This window comes from Callospermophilus lateralis, chromosome 15, assembly GCF_048772815.1.
Source record: "Callospermophilus lateralis isolate mCalLat2 chromosome 15, mCalLat2.hap1, whole genome shotgun sequence".
Lineage (NCBI taxonomy): Eukaryota > Metazoa > Chordata > Mammalia > Rodentia > Sciuridae > Callospermophilus > Callospermophilus lateralis.
The window spans coordinates 18,928,988-18,944,549 of NC_135319.1; positions in this window are offsets into that span (position 1 = coordinate 18,928,988).

Consider the following 15,562-nt stretch of genomic DNA (forward strand, 5'->3'; position numbering starts at 1 on the left):
TCGATAGATAGATGGAAAATGAAAGGTTATTTATTAAAGGAATTGGTTCACTTGGTTATGGAAGCTGGGGAATCTCACAGTACGTCACCTGAAAGCTGGAGAGACCGGGAAGGTGGTAGCCTGGCTCAATGATGGGAAGCAGGTAGTAGAACTTTCAGGTCAAGACTGATGGTCTGAGAACCAGAAGGACAGTAGTGCATGTCTCTGGTCTAAAGGTCAGAGAATCTGCAGTTCTGGTGTCTAACAAAGGGAAGGCTCCAAGAGATAGCAGGCAGTGTGCACTGTGGACCTGCTGGACTGGCAGCTGGGGCCTCTGGAGGGCAGAGAAGCGCTGCACGAGGCAGAGTCTGGAGGCTTCCCTGGGCATTTCACTGTCTGATTAGATAATATCTCTGTTACCTTATTACATTTTATGAGTAATAAAATGCTTTAAAGGAAAGTTTTTATAGATTTTTGTTTTTTAACTGCATGTCTTTTCCTGGTTTTTGGACAGGGGAGACCTCCTTTTTCATGTTGCTCTTGGCCCCACAAATAATGTAGCTAACTTACTGTCTAGACTTGAGAGAGTGATTTAAATTTAAAACAACTTTTTAAAAACCAGCAAAGAATTAGAAAGTGATATGAAAATGTGGAGTGACTTTGCAAGGATTGAATAGAATAAAGGAAAAAAAATTATACTGTGTGAGAAAGATAGGCTGTTTCCAAAAAATGGTTATTGATAAAATTTTAGCAGTGAGTGATAAAGAGACAGTTTTTAGAACTGCAGGATCAGCAAAGAGCCTATGAAATAATAGAAGATACTGATTTTAAAAACAGCCTAGTGTGTAACCTTGGATGTTGGAAAATAAATTTTTTAAGTTGATTTCACCAAACTGAATGATACCTGAGAGATAGGAAGAATGAGTTGTTAATAGATTATTTCAAAAAGGAGAGAAACTTGGGGAAGGAAGAAGTAAGGGAGATACATACACACACACACACACATACATACACACACACACACACACACATATTGTACTCTGTACTGTATTTACTGTATCAATCTGTACTCTGGTTGATTACAAAGGGAAAAAGAAAAAGAAACTAATATTTACTGCATAGTCAACATTTGAATGTGTATTTACTTAAGCATTAAAATATATCTGTAAAGATTCAGATAGGTAAAGATACAAAAAATATTTATAAACATAAAGATATTTATGTATATATATATATATATATAGAGAGAGAGAGAGATATTTATAAATATCTTTATATATTTAATGCATACACATTTGTCTATGTACATACATGAATATATGACTCAAGATTAAATAGATAAGATATATTTAAAATTATAAAATTGATAAATAAATGTATGATTTATACATAAGATATATGAATCTATTTGAGAAATCTATATAAATTTGCCCATGTATAAATAATAAAATGGAACAAAAATTTATTATTTAATAAACTGCCCTATATGACCCACAGAAACTGGAGATGAACTCAGGATTCTCTGGTTCAGAATTCTGCAATTTCTGGTAATCTAGCTCCTTTGACTCTGCCACAGAAACCTGATAGTTTGACTTCATTGTTTTATTTTTTGTGTTCAGACAAAACTTTATTTTATCAGTTAACACTGAGCTCATACATTGTTTTAGAAGAGATGATTTTAATATTTTGGAAAGTTTCAATAAACAGATGATTTAAAAAATCGCCTAATTTATCTCAAGTAACCTGAAATATTAAAATACAATGCAATTTAGAGTTAAAAACTGAGAACTCGAAAACAAAGATAATACTAGTTATACCTCCAGGCACAAGAAAAGGAGAGGAGCTGATGAATGAACAGCCAAAGGAAGGGCTCAGGGGAAAAGATGAAGCAAAGACACACTGTGGCTGAGCCTGGGGAGCTTGATGGTTAATGGGCTGGAAAGGCCCAGACCTCCAGAAGCACTCTGCTGAGACTTCCTAAGCATAGTCCCACTTCCTGCCCTCTCCACATGACTAAACTTGAAAAAGATTTCTGCCTTTCTTTTTTTTTTTCTACTCTTCAGTTCCCCATTATTGGCCACACAAACCTGCTGAAACTGTTCTTGTCAAGGTTTCCAGTGATTTTCATATTCCCAAATCCAATGGTTAAGTTTTTTTGCCCTCATCTTATGCTGTGGCTTAGCAGTATTTGACAGAGCTGGCTACCTCCATGTTCCGGAAATGCTCTCCTTTCACAGACTGTGGATGCCACATTACACACTTTTCACCTGTTCTTTTTGGAATCTTTTCTACTTAATCCTGTTTTCATAAAGGATCCATCCATCTCCATGACATTAACCAGTTTGTGTGTGTCAATTTTATAGCTGTAATTCCTTCATATTAATAATCATTTTTGTAGAATCACATTGGTTATGCAGTCACATGTACAATCAGAAAAATGAGAAATCATACCCCATCTATGTATGATATATCAAAGTGCATAAATGTATTCTACTGCCATGTTTAACTAATTAAAACAAATTTAATTTTTTTTTTAAATCATATTTTCTAATTTGTTTGTTTATTCTTATTACTTATCTTTTTCTCCATGAAAATATCAGCTCCAACAATAATTTGACTGTAAACTTGGTAACTCAGAGGTAAAATAAACAGGTTCAAGTTCTTAAAATTAGTAAGTGGCTGAGCCAGAAATGGATCACAAATCTTCTTAACTCTAGGGTTATTGCTGTATTTTACTCTGCCACTTGTAAAACAAAAATTAGAGGGGATTTCTGTGTTTGACCATACAGAGTAGCTTAAAGTAGACCACTACTTCTGCCAAGAAAAATTTAAAAATCCAGATACAATGCAAAATAAACAGCTGTTGAATGCATTGAAGGGATGCCAACATAGCAAAGAATTAAGTGGGAAAAATCCCTGAGAGAAGGAAACCACATAAAATAAGCTCAACACTTGGTGGTTTTCCCCTTAAGGTATCTGCTGAAATCTTAAGCTGTACAAGTCAAGAGAGTATGAAGCAAAGCAGAAACAATTGGATAACAGAGAAAAAAATGAGCACTGATATTGGACTAAGGAAGCATAAAATGTAGTTCAGTACTTACCATAGATGAAGAGTTCTGGAAACACCTAGTCTCTTTGTTGAGACAAATGGAAGGCTACCAAGGAAAGGTGGGAAACAAATAGATTTGACAATGACTGCAACTCTGTCTCATGATAGCTATTCTATGGTTGAACTAAATTATTGCATCCTCCTCTAGTTGCCTGTCTGAGGAAAGGGTGATTCATTATCTCTGGGAGAAAATGGCACCATTCAGAATATCTTTAGTGTTTTATATTAAATGTTTTTTATTTAACCAGATTGTCAGAGATATCAAGAAATAAGACCAATAAAAAACACAATTAATACAGTTCCCAAAGTGTTAGAAACATTGGAGTTAACACAGATTTTAACATACTTGTGATTAGCACATTCTAAATAAATAGATTGTAAGTTGGGAAATGCCACTAGACAACTGAAAGTTGTACTTAAAAAATGTGAAATGGCAAGTCAAAATAAGATAAATTAAAATTAAACCCTTAATGGAAATAAAAGCAGATTTGACACAGTTGAAGAAAATATTAGTGAACTGGAAGATAGATTAACAGAAAAATGCTGGTAGAGAGATCCTGAATTTAATAGAAGAAAAAAAAATTTAATAGAAGAAAAAATCCCATCATGTGGGATTAGGCTTAAACTTCCTTAAGAAGACTCCTGTGGTGCAAGAATTAAAATAAAGAATAAAATAGACATTATTATTGCTGTATGCATATAGGGGACTGTGTGACCAATGTGATTCTGCAACCTGTACAATCAGAAAAATGAGAAATTATACCTCATTTGATTTAAATGTATGAATTGTCAAGATCATTGTACTGTCATGTGTAACTATAAAAAATAAAGAATCAATAAATGGGATGGACTCAAACTAAAAAGTTTCTTCTCAGCAAAAGAAAAAATCTGTGAAGTGAATAGAGAGCCTATATCTTGGAAGCAATATTTACCCCTCACCCATCAGATAGAGCACTAATCTCTAGGGTATATAAAGAACTCAAAAATCTAAGCACCCCAAAACCAAAAAAACCCAATCAATAAATGGGCCAAGAACTTGAACAGATACCTCTCAGAAGATGATATACAATGAATCAACAAATAGTTTTAAAAAATGTTCATCATTGCTAGCAATCAGAGAAATGCAAATCAAAAATACTCTAAGATTTCATCTTACTCCAATCAGAATGCCAGCTATCAAGAATACAAACAACAATAAGTGTCGGCGAGGATGTGGAGAAAAAAGGCACACTCAAACACTTCTGGTGGGGCTGCAAATTGGTGCAGCCGATATGGAAAGCAGTGTGGAGAGATTTCTTGGAAAATTGGGAATGGAACCACCATTTGACTCAACTATCCTTCTCCTCTGTCTAAACCTAAAGGACTTCAAAACAGCATACTACAGGGACAAAGCCACATCAATGTTTATAGGAGCACAATTCACAATAGCTAAACTGTGGAACCAACCTAGATGCCCTTCAATAGATGAATAGATAAAAAATGTGGCATATATATACACAATGGAATATTAGTCAGCAATAAAAGAGAATAAAATCATGGAATTTGCAGGTAAATGGATGGAGTTAGAGAAGATAATGCTAAGAGAAGTTAGCCAATCCCACCCAAAAAAATGCCAAATGTTTTCTCTGATATAAGGAGGCTGATTCATAGTGGGGTAGGGAGGGCGAGCGTGGGAGAAATTGACGAACTCTAGATAGGGCAAAGGGGTGGGAGGGGAAGGGAAGGGGTATGGGATTAGAAATGATGGTGGAATGTAATGGACATTTTTATCCAAAGTACATGTATCAAGACATGAATTGGTGTGAATATACTTTGAATACAATTAGAGATATGAAAAATTGTGCTCTATATGTTTAATAAGAATTGAAATGAGTTCTGCTATCATATATAAATTTTTAAATAATTAAAAGAAGAAAAATGATGGTAGTATGAAGCAAACTAGATGTGAAACACATAAATATTCAAAATATACATGTGGACTCAATATAAAATTTGGACCAGTGGTGTGTTCACTGGCCCAAAGAAGTTGGTGAAAACCAACTGGTGATTTTTATGAATTTGGTGAATGTCTTATTAAATTGTTGATATCTTGAAATCAGAATGGAGTATATGTAGCCAATGTTACTAATTATAATCTTTTTTTTCTTTCAAGAAGATCATCTGATATTGCTTATTGGTAAAGCACTTGGCTAACATTCCAAGGTCCTGAGTTTGACCTCTAGCACTCTCCCCACCAAAAATGTAATACCAAAAGCAGAAATAAAGTAAAATTATCTCATGTGAAAACATATAAATGGAGGAAGGTATGAAAAGTAATGTAAGGGGTAGGTAGACATATGGGCAAATACAAATGAAAATTGAGTATATAAGAAAACAAAATAAATAATGAAAACACAAAAAAGCAAGTAGAGTGCAAATGAAAAAAAGTGATCTAAATTCTAGCATTGTTGGCAAGTGAGAAAATTTTGTTACATATATGAGAATCATGTTAAAGGTGTATGTGTTTTAATTTGTAGAATAATCGCTAAAACAATAATGAAAGGATGCATAGCAAAAAAATTAATAGAAGGAAAAATAATCTGAGCATAAACTAAGTAGAACAAATAATAAAAATAATAGATAATTAACGTAAACCCAAATGTATTAGTAATGATGATTAATGTTAATAGTTTAAATAGTACATTTAGAAGACAAAAGATTCACCCTGGTGTCATGGCATACACCTGTAATGCCAGCTATTGGAAGGCTGAGGAAAGAGGATCAAAAGTTTGAAGCCAGGTTGGGCAATCTAGTGAGATCCTGTCTCAAAATAAAATCACGAAGGACCAGGGTTGTATATCAGAGGCAGAGCACATGCCTAGCATGTGCAAGGCTGAGAGATGATAGGTTTAAAAAATCTGTGTGCTACAAAATTGAACTATATCATATAAAATAAAAATAAAGTTTGAATCTTATTTTATGTATAGGAAGTTCATCAATGTTAGATTAAGTTGTAACTCTAAATCATTATAACTTATAGAAGAAAATTAAATCAACTCTTCATAAAACTGGATTGAGAAGCATGTCCTAAAACAGTATTCACTGGTAAAAGTAAAAGTAAATGCTGAATTGATCTGTGAAATATGATTAAGAATTTATGACTAGAATATACCATTAGCCACGGGTATTTCTTTTTTCTTTGCTTGTTTGCCAGTTTTTGTGCTGGGGATTGAACCTAGAGTCTTGTGCATGTGAGGCAAGCACTCTACCAACTGAGCTATATCCCCAGCCCAAAGCCACAGTTTTAAGAACATTTTCACTATCTATTTATGTATCTGACAAAACTTTCATATCCAAAATACATAATGAACTCATATTTAGTAAGAAAAAAGAATCTAAAATTTATAAAATGGTTAAAAGTCTTAAAAAGAAGAGCTTCACACACAACAATTAAATGGCCAATAGACATATGAAAATGCACTTAGCTTTATTAAAATAATAATATCACTTCTAGGTGTAGCAGAATTACATATGCATGCATATGTATCTTAAGGATATTTATTGCAACATAATTTACAATAGTATGAAATTATAAACAAAAACTATAAACTAAAAAACTATAAACTAAACCATCAGTAGCAGAATAGATAAATAAAATGTGATAAAAATCATACAAAGAAACACTAGGTAGCAATAAGAAAGACTGAAATTTTGCTACATGCACCAATATGCTTGCATCTCAAAGATACAATGTTTGAGTGAAGGCAGCCAGACCCCAAACAATATGACCAATATGATTTCATTTTACATAATGGAGAAGACAGTAACTGGAACTCACCTCAGGGCTTTTAGGGTCCTAGCAATGTTTTTTTTTCCCCTTTATCTTGGTAGTGGTTATACAAATGCATTCATTTTGTGAAAATTCAATAAATTGAACATCTGTGACTTATACATTTGTAATTGTGATATTCTTCAATGAAAATTATTTCTATAAGTGTAGAAAGAATTAGAAAAAATATGGAGTCACAACATTTTTTCCAAAACCTGGAATCCTGGTGGGCAAAAGGCAAAATAATTCCATACAGGTGCATACATTCAGCATATGCATTTCTCCATTTATAGAAGCAAAGGCATAAATAATGAGCATCTCTGAAAACATGAGTTGAATTCTGCACATGAGCATTTTGATCTTTTAAGTTTTAGCTCTGCTGCATATTTCATATATGCCTTGCCTTTGTCAGAGCAGGAAAAAAAACTCAGGCTTCATCAGGTAACCTTTTTTCTTATCAACGTCACAGAGAAGAACTGGTGCTCAATTACTTACTTGTCTTTTTTCTCTTGAGATACACAGAAGGAGGGCAGGGTTTCTCCCTTTGGAGGTCACACTACCATTAACACCCACCAACACTATGCCAAGTGTGCAAATGAAAATGCTTATCTCAAGTCAATTTTCTGAAAGTCTAGGTTAAAAACAATCTTTCTGGTAATGAGTATTGGGGCTGAAAAGGTGAGAGGAGAAAATTGGATAGAGGAGGTTAACTGGTAGAGGAAATGCAGTTATATAGAAGGAATAAGCTTTAAGGTTCATAGTACAGTAACTCCGATTGATAACTTTTAATTATGTAATTCAAAATAGCTAGTTGTTATGGTTTGGATATGAAGTTTCCCCAGTTCCCCGCAAAGATTCATGTGTTGAAGGCTTAGACTCCAATGAGCAATGTCCAGAGGTCAAGTTTTGGGGAAGTGATTAGATCAATAGGTCTCATCCACAGCCTTATCAGTGGATTAATTAATTAATTAATTAATCCATATTATCAGTGGATTAATGCATATAGCTGAATGAACTACTGGGAGGTGGTGGAGGCTGTGGGAGATGGAACCTGGCTGAGTTGGTCACTGGGGTGCATGCCCTGGAAAGGTATTTCTTGTCCCTGACCTCTTTTGTTTCCAGGATGCCAGGAGAGAGTTTTCCTATATCGTGTCTTTGCACCAAGATATTCTGCCTCACCTTAGGAGCCAGCCAAACATGGACTGAAACCTTTGAAACTGAGCCAAATAAATCTTTTCTTTAAGTTGTTTTTCTCAGGTGTTTGTCCCAGTGACAAAAAACTCAATAACACATGAATAGAAAGGAGTTTGAATGTTTCCAATATAAAGAAATGATACGTGTTTTGAGGTGACAGGAGTACCATTACCATAATGAGCTGATCATTGCACATTTCATACATGTATTAAAATATCACACCATACCACATCATGTGCGTGTTATGCAATTGCACATAATGTGCAATTGTTATGTGTTAATTTAAAAAAATTTAAAAGAAAAAAAAACAACCTTTTCCACCATTTGTTCTCATGGTTAGGGCCTTTGAGACATTATCAGGTTAAACTACATGCCAAAATTCATGTAGGTTTTTGGGAGTTGGAGACAGTGCCAGACAAGAGGTCCTGCTGTTACTCAAGTGTTGGGTATTTGGCAGGTCAGACCAAAGTTGAAGCTCTTGATCCTCAAAGATGGTGGGGATGACCCTGGGGGGCGGGGGTGGGCATCTTTCACTCAGCTGTTTCTCACGACGTGTTGTAATTGTTCACGCGTTCAGGTCTGAAACCACCCGCAGTCCTGACTGTCCTGGACTGAGCAACTTCAGTTGGTCTGGTTAATGTGATGATCCATGTTTGGCCTGGGTTTTGCTTGTTTGTGACTTCTATGTCATGTCGGAAACTTGCTGTCAAAAAAGGTCCTGGTATGACCCAGGTTGCTCTCAGATTTATTGTTAATGAAAACATTATCCTAATGTCTACTCCCCAGTTTGTATCTGGGTCCTTAAACTCATTGTCCTTATCCCAACTGGTAGATTTGGGTGCTCTTAATCTGGCAAGTTTGAATAGTAGACTTTATGAAGAGGAAAAACTGGGGAAATTATCTACCTACCATATGCTGAGCGCTTTGTGTAGGGATTGGCTATTTCAACCTTTAGCATTTTCTGTATATCATACATGTTATTAGCCCCAAATTACAAAGAGGGAAAAACTTTACAGTGGATGAGTAGAATAGCTAGGAGATGCTAGCTGGGATTTGAGCCCAGACCTGGGTAAATCGAAAGCCAGTTTCTCTACTGCACTGCCTTGCTATGCCACTAAGAGGAAAATCTGCTGACAGTTGAGGCCTTAGCTGAGGCTTCCTCTCCCTCCTTCCCATCATATTTTCTGCATTCCTTAGAAAGACTGCTCTATGAAGAGAATTAAGCTATCATGAAGATCTCATCTTTGCCTTAAAAAACCTGTGGTGCTGCTTGGAAGATTCATAATATTGCTGAGGTTTGAGAGTGGCCTCTCCTACAGCCCATAGGTAAGGCTTAGGTCTGGCGTTAATAAGTACTGGGATTTAAAACACATGGTGAATGGGGTCAAGGCTACACCATCATCCCAGCCAGAAACATTGCAAAATGTTCTTCCAACAATCATGCTGACTCTGAAAACTTGACAGCAAAATAGCTCTGGGAGTCTGCTCTACTTGGGTTGGTCAATACCATCACTTTCATGCTCTAAAAGCAAGCACAGCCTTGTTGCAGGACTTTCTCATCAGGACTAGGCAGAGAAGGATTGAATCCCAGAGGAGGTTTGCCTGCCTCTATCCCAGATGATGACCCTGGGGAATCCACTCTGACAGTTGAGGGAATGCATCTCAGCCCAGATTCCTAACATCTGTCCAGCTGTGTGGTCACAAGGGCCTTGAGCTGCCAGTCACATGGGAACTTCAAAGCCTGGGTGACCCTCAGATAAACAAAGCAAGAGTTGAGGTAAGAACAAAAATCAGGCAAATATTTGCCATAGGAACTGCTTCTGAACTTTGCCCTGTTGTGTAGGTCCTAGTTTGCCAGCACAACCTGACCTCAGCAACCTCACTCTCTGCTCCGTATTTTGAGATAATTTGTATTATTCCAGAGGTTTTCCACAGGCTTAGTCTGAATCAACAAGTGATGTTTTGACCCTAAAGCATGCCATTTGGAGATCCTCTACAGGGAGTACAGTAGCTCCTGAGCAGATTGGTAATGGTTTTGTCTTTTTTGCTAAAACTTGAGCTCTTATACGTTACGAAGGTTATAATAAACTAAAAAATGTCCCAAGGAATTTTTTGAATTATAAAGTGGCTCAAATGAATAAACTAATATAAAATACAAACTATCTTCATTAATTCTTGGTTCTTACACTGCGGCTCTTAATTAATTTATTAATTAATGTCTGATAGAAAAGAATCTTGATCCTTAAAAGGTGTGGGTTTATTATGAATACCATCATTAAGAAGAAGGAGGGCCGGGAGTGTAGCTCAGTGGTAGAGCACTTGCCTAGTACGTGTGAGACCCTGGGTTCCATCCCCAGCACTGCAAAAAACCAAACCAAACCAAACAACAACAAACTAAAAGCAAAACAAATCCCAGAAGAAGAAGATTAGGAAGATGAAGAAGGAAGGGTGAGGAGGAGAGAAAGACATGAAAAAGGAGTAGGAGACCTTTTTTGACAGCAAGTTTCAGACATGACATAGAAGTCACAAACAAGCAAGAAGTAGCAGGAAGGAGGTGGAGGAGGAGAATGGGAAAAAGACAACAGAAAGAGGAGGAGCAAGAGGAAGGTGAGGAAGAAGAGAACAATTATTTACTAAGTGCTCCATCATCAAAACAGTCTTATGAGTTAACACTAGTATTTCAGTTTTTCAGATGAGAAATTCAGTCCTAGAGAGGTTTGATAACTTCCCCAGGCCAGGCATGCAGGGGTGCGGGGCCCGGAGATGCAAAACAGGATGCTGTGAGTCCAGAGCTGCACCCCTGCCCTGTGCTCTTTCTGGCATCTCCCTCTACACAGGATGGCACTGTAGGAGCAAGATCACCCCTTACAGGGGGAAATTAACAAAGGGGCACACAGACCCCCATAATTATTAGCTGGGTAAAAATGAAAAGTAGACCCACCAAGAGATGGAGGGGAGCCACAGAGAAGTGGAAGGATGAGGAGATTGTGTTATTGCAGAGATCAGAGAGGATATTTCCCAAAGGCTGAAGGCAGGGGGGACATTTTACTAATCTATGAACCAACAGCTATGAGGACCTCTCTCTCACATCCTTTCTCCTGAGTAAAGCCTACTGAGCTCTCAGCGACAAAGTTTGAATAGTTTCAGTGAAATGGATCTGAAAAATACCATAAGAAATTGTTATGTGTGTTAAAACTGCTCACCAGAGCCGTAGAGCTGGATGTAGCACAAGTTCCTCTGCAGCCAGATAAGGTCTTCCAAGGCAGGCAGGGACTCCTCTTAGGAAGGAGGCTTTGGGGACCTTGGACTCCTGCTCTCCCCTCTACCTTGAGTATCCTTGAGGTCGCCAGTTCTGACTTCCTGAATGACCAGGGTTGCTTAACTTTAAGAGAAATTGAGTAAATAGAACAAAACAAAACAATGGATAAGAAGCCTTGTGAGATCATCAGGTTTGTGATGACAATTACTTGTTGGCCATCTGTTTGGCACACTTTAGGCGCATAAGGTGGAGATTTCTACTTTTCAAAGGCAAGAACCCAAGTCATGGTGCTTGTGAGTGAAGTTAGAATCCAGGTGAAGTTGTCTGTATAATGGGCCCACCCTTCTGATCCACCATGCTGTGACTCAGAAGTGTACAGGCTGTGCTGAAAATCAAGCTGTGGTTCCTAAGTGATAGGTAAAGATATTGAGGTGTGCCTGGGTCAATTCATTTCTATAACCATGCCTTGAGCCCCTCTAGCCAGGCATGTTGACATGTGATCAGCAATATGGACACAGAGGATAACTCAGGTGAGTCACCTTCTGGATGACAAAGACAGTAAGTTAATGGGCAAATGATTTCAGAATGTGATAAGTGCTATGAAACAAATAAGGTGAGGTGATGCAAAGTGACCAGATCAAAGGGCTATTAAAGACTGAGCTGTTCAAGAAAGTCTCTTCTTGGACCTTAGCCAGAACAAGACATAAAAAATTTACCTGAAAGATAATCTTTTAGACTAAAGAGGCCCAAGTTCTAGGAATCCACCCTGATGCTCCAGCATCTTGGAGCTTCCTCCAGGCTGTTGACTTGTTCTGATTCATTAATGCCGCATTCTGATGCTAAGCCCTAGCAGGAGTGTTAATGCCTGGCCAGGGACCTGGGGGTCTTCTCACCTGTAATATTTACCACAGGGACTAAGTGGATTTCATTTCTAAATCAAGGTAAATACTGCAACAGTCAAACAGAGATGACCTATAATTAAGAAGAGGTAAATTTATAATAAAAACAATAGAATGTGTTGGCTTATCCTTAATGATTTCCAAGGTCTTTACACCAAGAGAACTTTCAAAAACATCTTACTTCTAAGACATTGACTAGAACAAGACATTACACTTTTATTTTAAATTCAGTCTTGGAGACTAAAGAGACCCTGTGACTATACAGTGCCTTTTAAGCAGAGATGGCATCTGTAAGAGAAACCGTGTCTCTGACAAAAATCCATATGCAGAGGCCAAAGCTGAGATGATACCTCAGCTAAATCAAGAAAGCCCAGTGGGTTGGAGTAGGGGTAGGAATGATGTGTAAGGAAAGAGGGGAGATAATGATTTCAGATAGCAGATCCTTCTGCAGAGCTCAGTGCAAATAGAGTATTTTCCCTCCCGAGTTTCATGGAGAAGAAAATATAAAGAAGGGAGATGAGAAGAGAGGAGAGTAGAGGAGAAGAGAGGAGAGGAGAGGAGAGGCGAATGAATTCTCAGCAGGTCAGAGATGGCAGGATGGGGAAAATTCTGACTTTAATGGAATGAGCTCTGAGAACTGCAGTGATTACTGGGAGAGGCAGGGATTTGAGGGAGAGCCTTGTGCTTGCTGATGAGGAAATCGGGACTCACACACACTTGGCCCTTGAAGGAAGCTCAGCAGGTATCTCCTCTGTGGATGAGTCTCCTAGGCACTCAAGTCCCTGGAAAGAGCCATCATTTCTTTGGAATTGGAGATGTCCTGGCAGGACTCAGGCCTGAGGTAGTGGGGAGGGAACTCTTGGTCCAGCCTGGCCAAGGGCAAGGGTCATCTGTTGGAGGCGGAAGACACTGGATAGGCAGGATTTGAAGACTAACCCAAGTTCAGGTCTCCTTATCCCCCTAAGAAAATCCCCTCCTAAAAGAATTGTCTCTCCTGAAGTGGAATTCTATTCTTTCTTCAGATAGCATGTATCTGTCCTGGCACAGGTGAAGAGATGTTTCCCAGGACTTGAGGGTGTAAGTCATTGCAGTTAGAGGAAGTGAACAGAGTGAGCAGGCTCTCAGTGCTGTGGGAATGCATGGAGAGGATGATGTTAACTCTTCCCTTCCAGGCCTGGCGGGTTTCCTGGAAGAGGGGCGGGTAAAACAGTGACAGGGTCCCTGGACTCTGCTCTTAGATCTGCTTTTCTGGGGACTGTATCTGGGGACTGTATCTACCTGTTGAGGGAGCACCTGGAAGGAAGAGGTCCCACTGCCTCATGTGGACGTTTCAGGCCTGGCACAGAGAGGTATGTTAAAGCAATCACAGGCTCAGAAAGTCCAGGGATGTCCTGACTCAGCCCCACTGGCTCAAGCAAGGTCTCACCTCCATCTCTCCATCTAGAGTTGGACTCATGGTTTTGTCATGGCGGTAATTCATTGCTAAATGGTCCTACCTATGCCTGACCCAGGAAGTGCTCACAAATGGAACACGTATAGCTGCATCCTCCCTGTCCCCACCTGGAAGTTTGGATGGAAAGTTGTGTGTTTCTCTCTGCCATCTGACTAGTGGTCTTGCTCACCTTTCCTCTCCCACGCTTTCTCCCTGACTCCTCAGACCCTTGTTCTCTAACCTCACTAACCTTGCAGGGGCCACTCAGGTGTTCCACTGATGCCTCACAGCCTCCCAAGTAGGCTCTTGGGTGTCAGCCAGTCTCCAATTTCTGAGGTTCTGACCACCATCTCTAACTTTTTACCTCACAGTCTGCTTGTACTGGAAGAGGTCTTTTCCTCAGTCGTGGTGGGTGACTGAATGTGTCCCTGCTGGCCTTCCTCCTGGTTGACTCCCCCCTGAGATCTTTCCTTAAAGTCTTACAGTTGGTTCTACTGGGTTATTAATTTAACATTTAACCGACACTTGCCTTTTCTCCTTCCTTAAATAGAACCCTCTTGAGATTAGGGTCAATGATCTCATCTTTAAGTCATCAGCTGATTGCCCACAAGACACATCTATGGCATTATGTCAAGAGAAGGATCCCAATGAATGTGACAATCCCCAGGAGAAAGAAAACAATGTGTTCTAGAAAGTTTTAAGTTAACAAATGAAGATTCATATTAGGAAGTTAGGAATATTTGCAGAACAGAAGTTAATGAAATAGAAAAATATACCCTAGAGAAGATAAGTAGAACCAAGGTTGTTTTGAAAATACTAAGAAAAATGATGCATGCCCGCAAGATCGACCAAGGGATCAGTGAGCATCTATTGATGGTTCTTCAACCAAATGCCATCCAGATGCTGGGCTTAATTTGTCAAAACAAGTCTGAAATCCCTGAAAGACATTCCAATGGGAACCTGCTGGTTCATTAACATTTACTTTGCACTCCTCTCCAAACATCATCCTAGTGCCCCAGGGTCTCAGGCTCACAAATCCAGTGTGCTGAGGAGGAGGGGTAGGAAAAGGAGGGGTGGGGGGAGAGGAGAAGAAAGAAGGGGATGAGGAGGAGGAGAAGAAGAGGAATAACAGGCTGAGCTCTGGAGCCTATTAAGCTCTAACCTTTCCTGGTTTCAGAGATCTTAAGCAACTTGGAAGATAGAAATCCATCCCCAAGTCCCTGAATGACTACAGGTCATGAGAGATTAGAGAGGAGCCAAACAACTTTAAAACAGAGAATGTAACTCAACCCCACACTTGAACACAAATGCATGCAGGCAGGCATATGAGGAGGTGACATGCTGAAATGCTCCAAGAAGACAACACTGCCTTGGAAAGAGGAAACCAAGATCAGAGTTCCAGCCTGCCACCAAACTGAATAATGAGCTCCCACTGGCTGAGCTATGGAAGCAAAATTTCGTAGCTCTTCATTCTAAACAGATAACTTGCATTAGAGAGACATTTGCAAGTTTTGCTAAACATTTATTGACATACTGTTAGCATCTACTCCAGGACTAATGGAGATGTTTCTTAATTGGTTAAAAGTAAAATAAAGACTATCATCTGGAAAGAACAACTCTAGTAAGCTTCTTGGAAGTAGGTAATGTGAGAGTTAAACCAAATGAGACCCTTCCCTTCCGCTTGGGAAACTGTCTACCCAGTCAAAGAGACCCTGAAGTCCCCTTTCTCCCCACCATACACAGAAAGCACAGAGGAAAGGAATTTCTGAGTGTTCAACACTAATTCCTGACTTTCAGCTGAAACTAGGACATCCTGCAGTTCAGCTGGGGGCTGGGGACACTAGATGAAGGAGGTGTAAGTCTTGCCCTTGAGCAACCATGG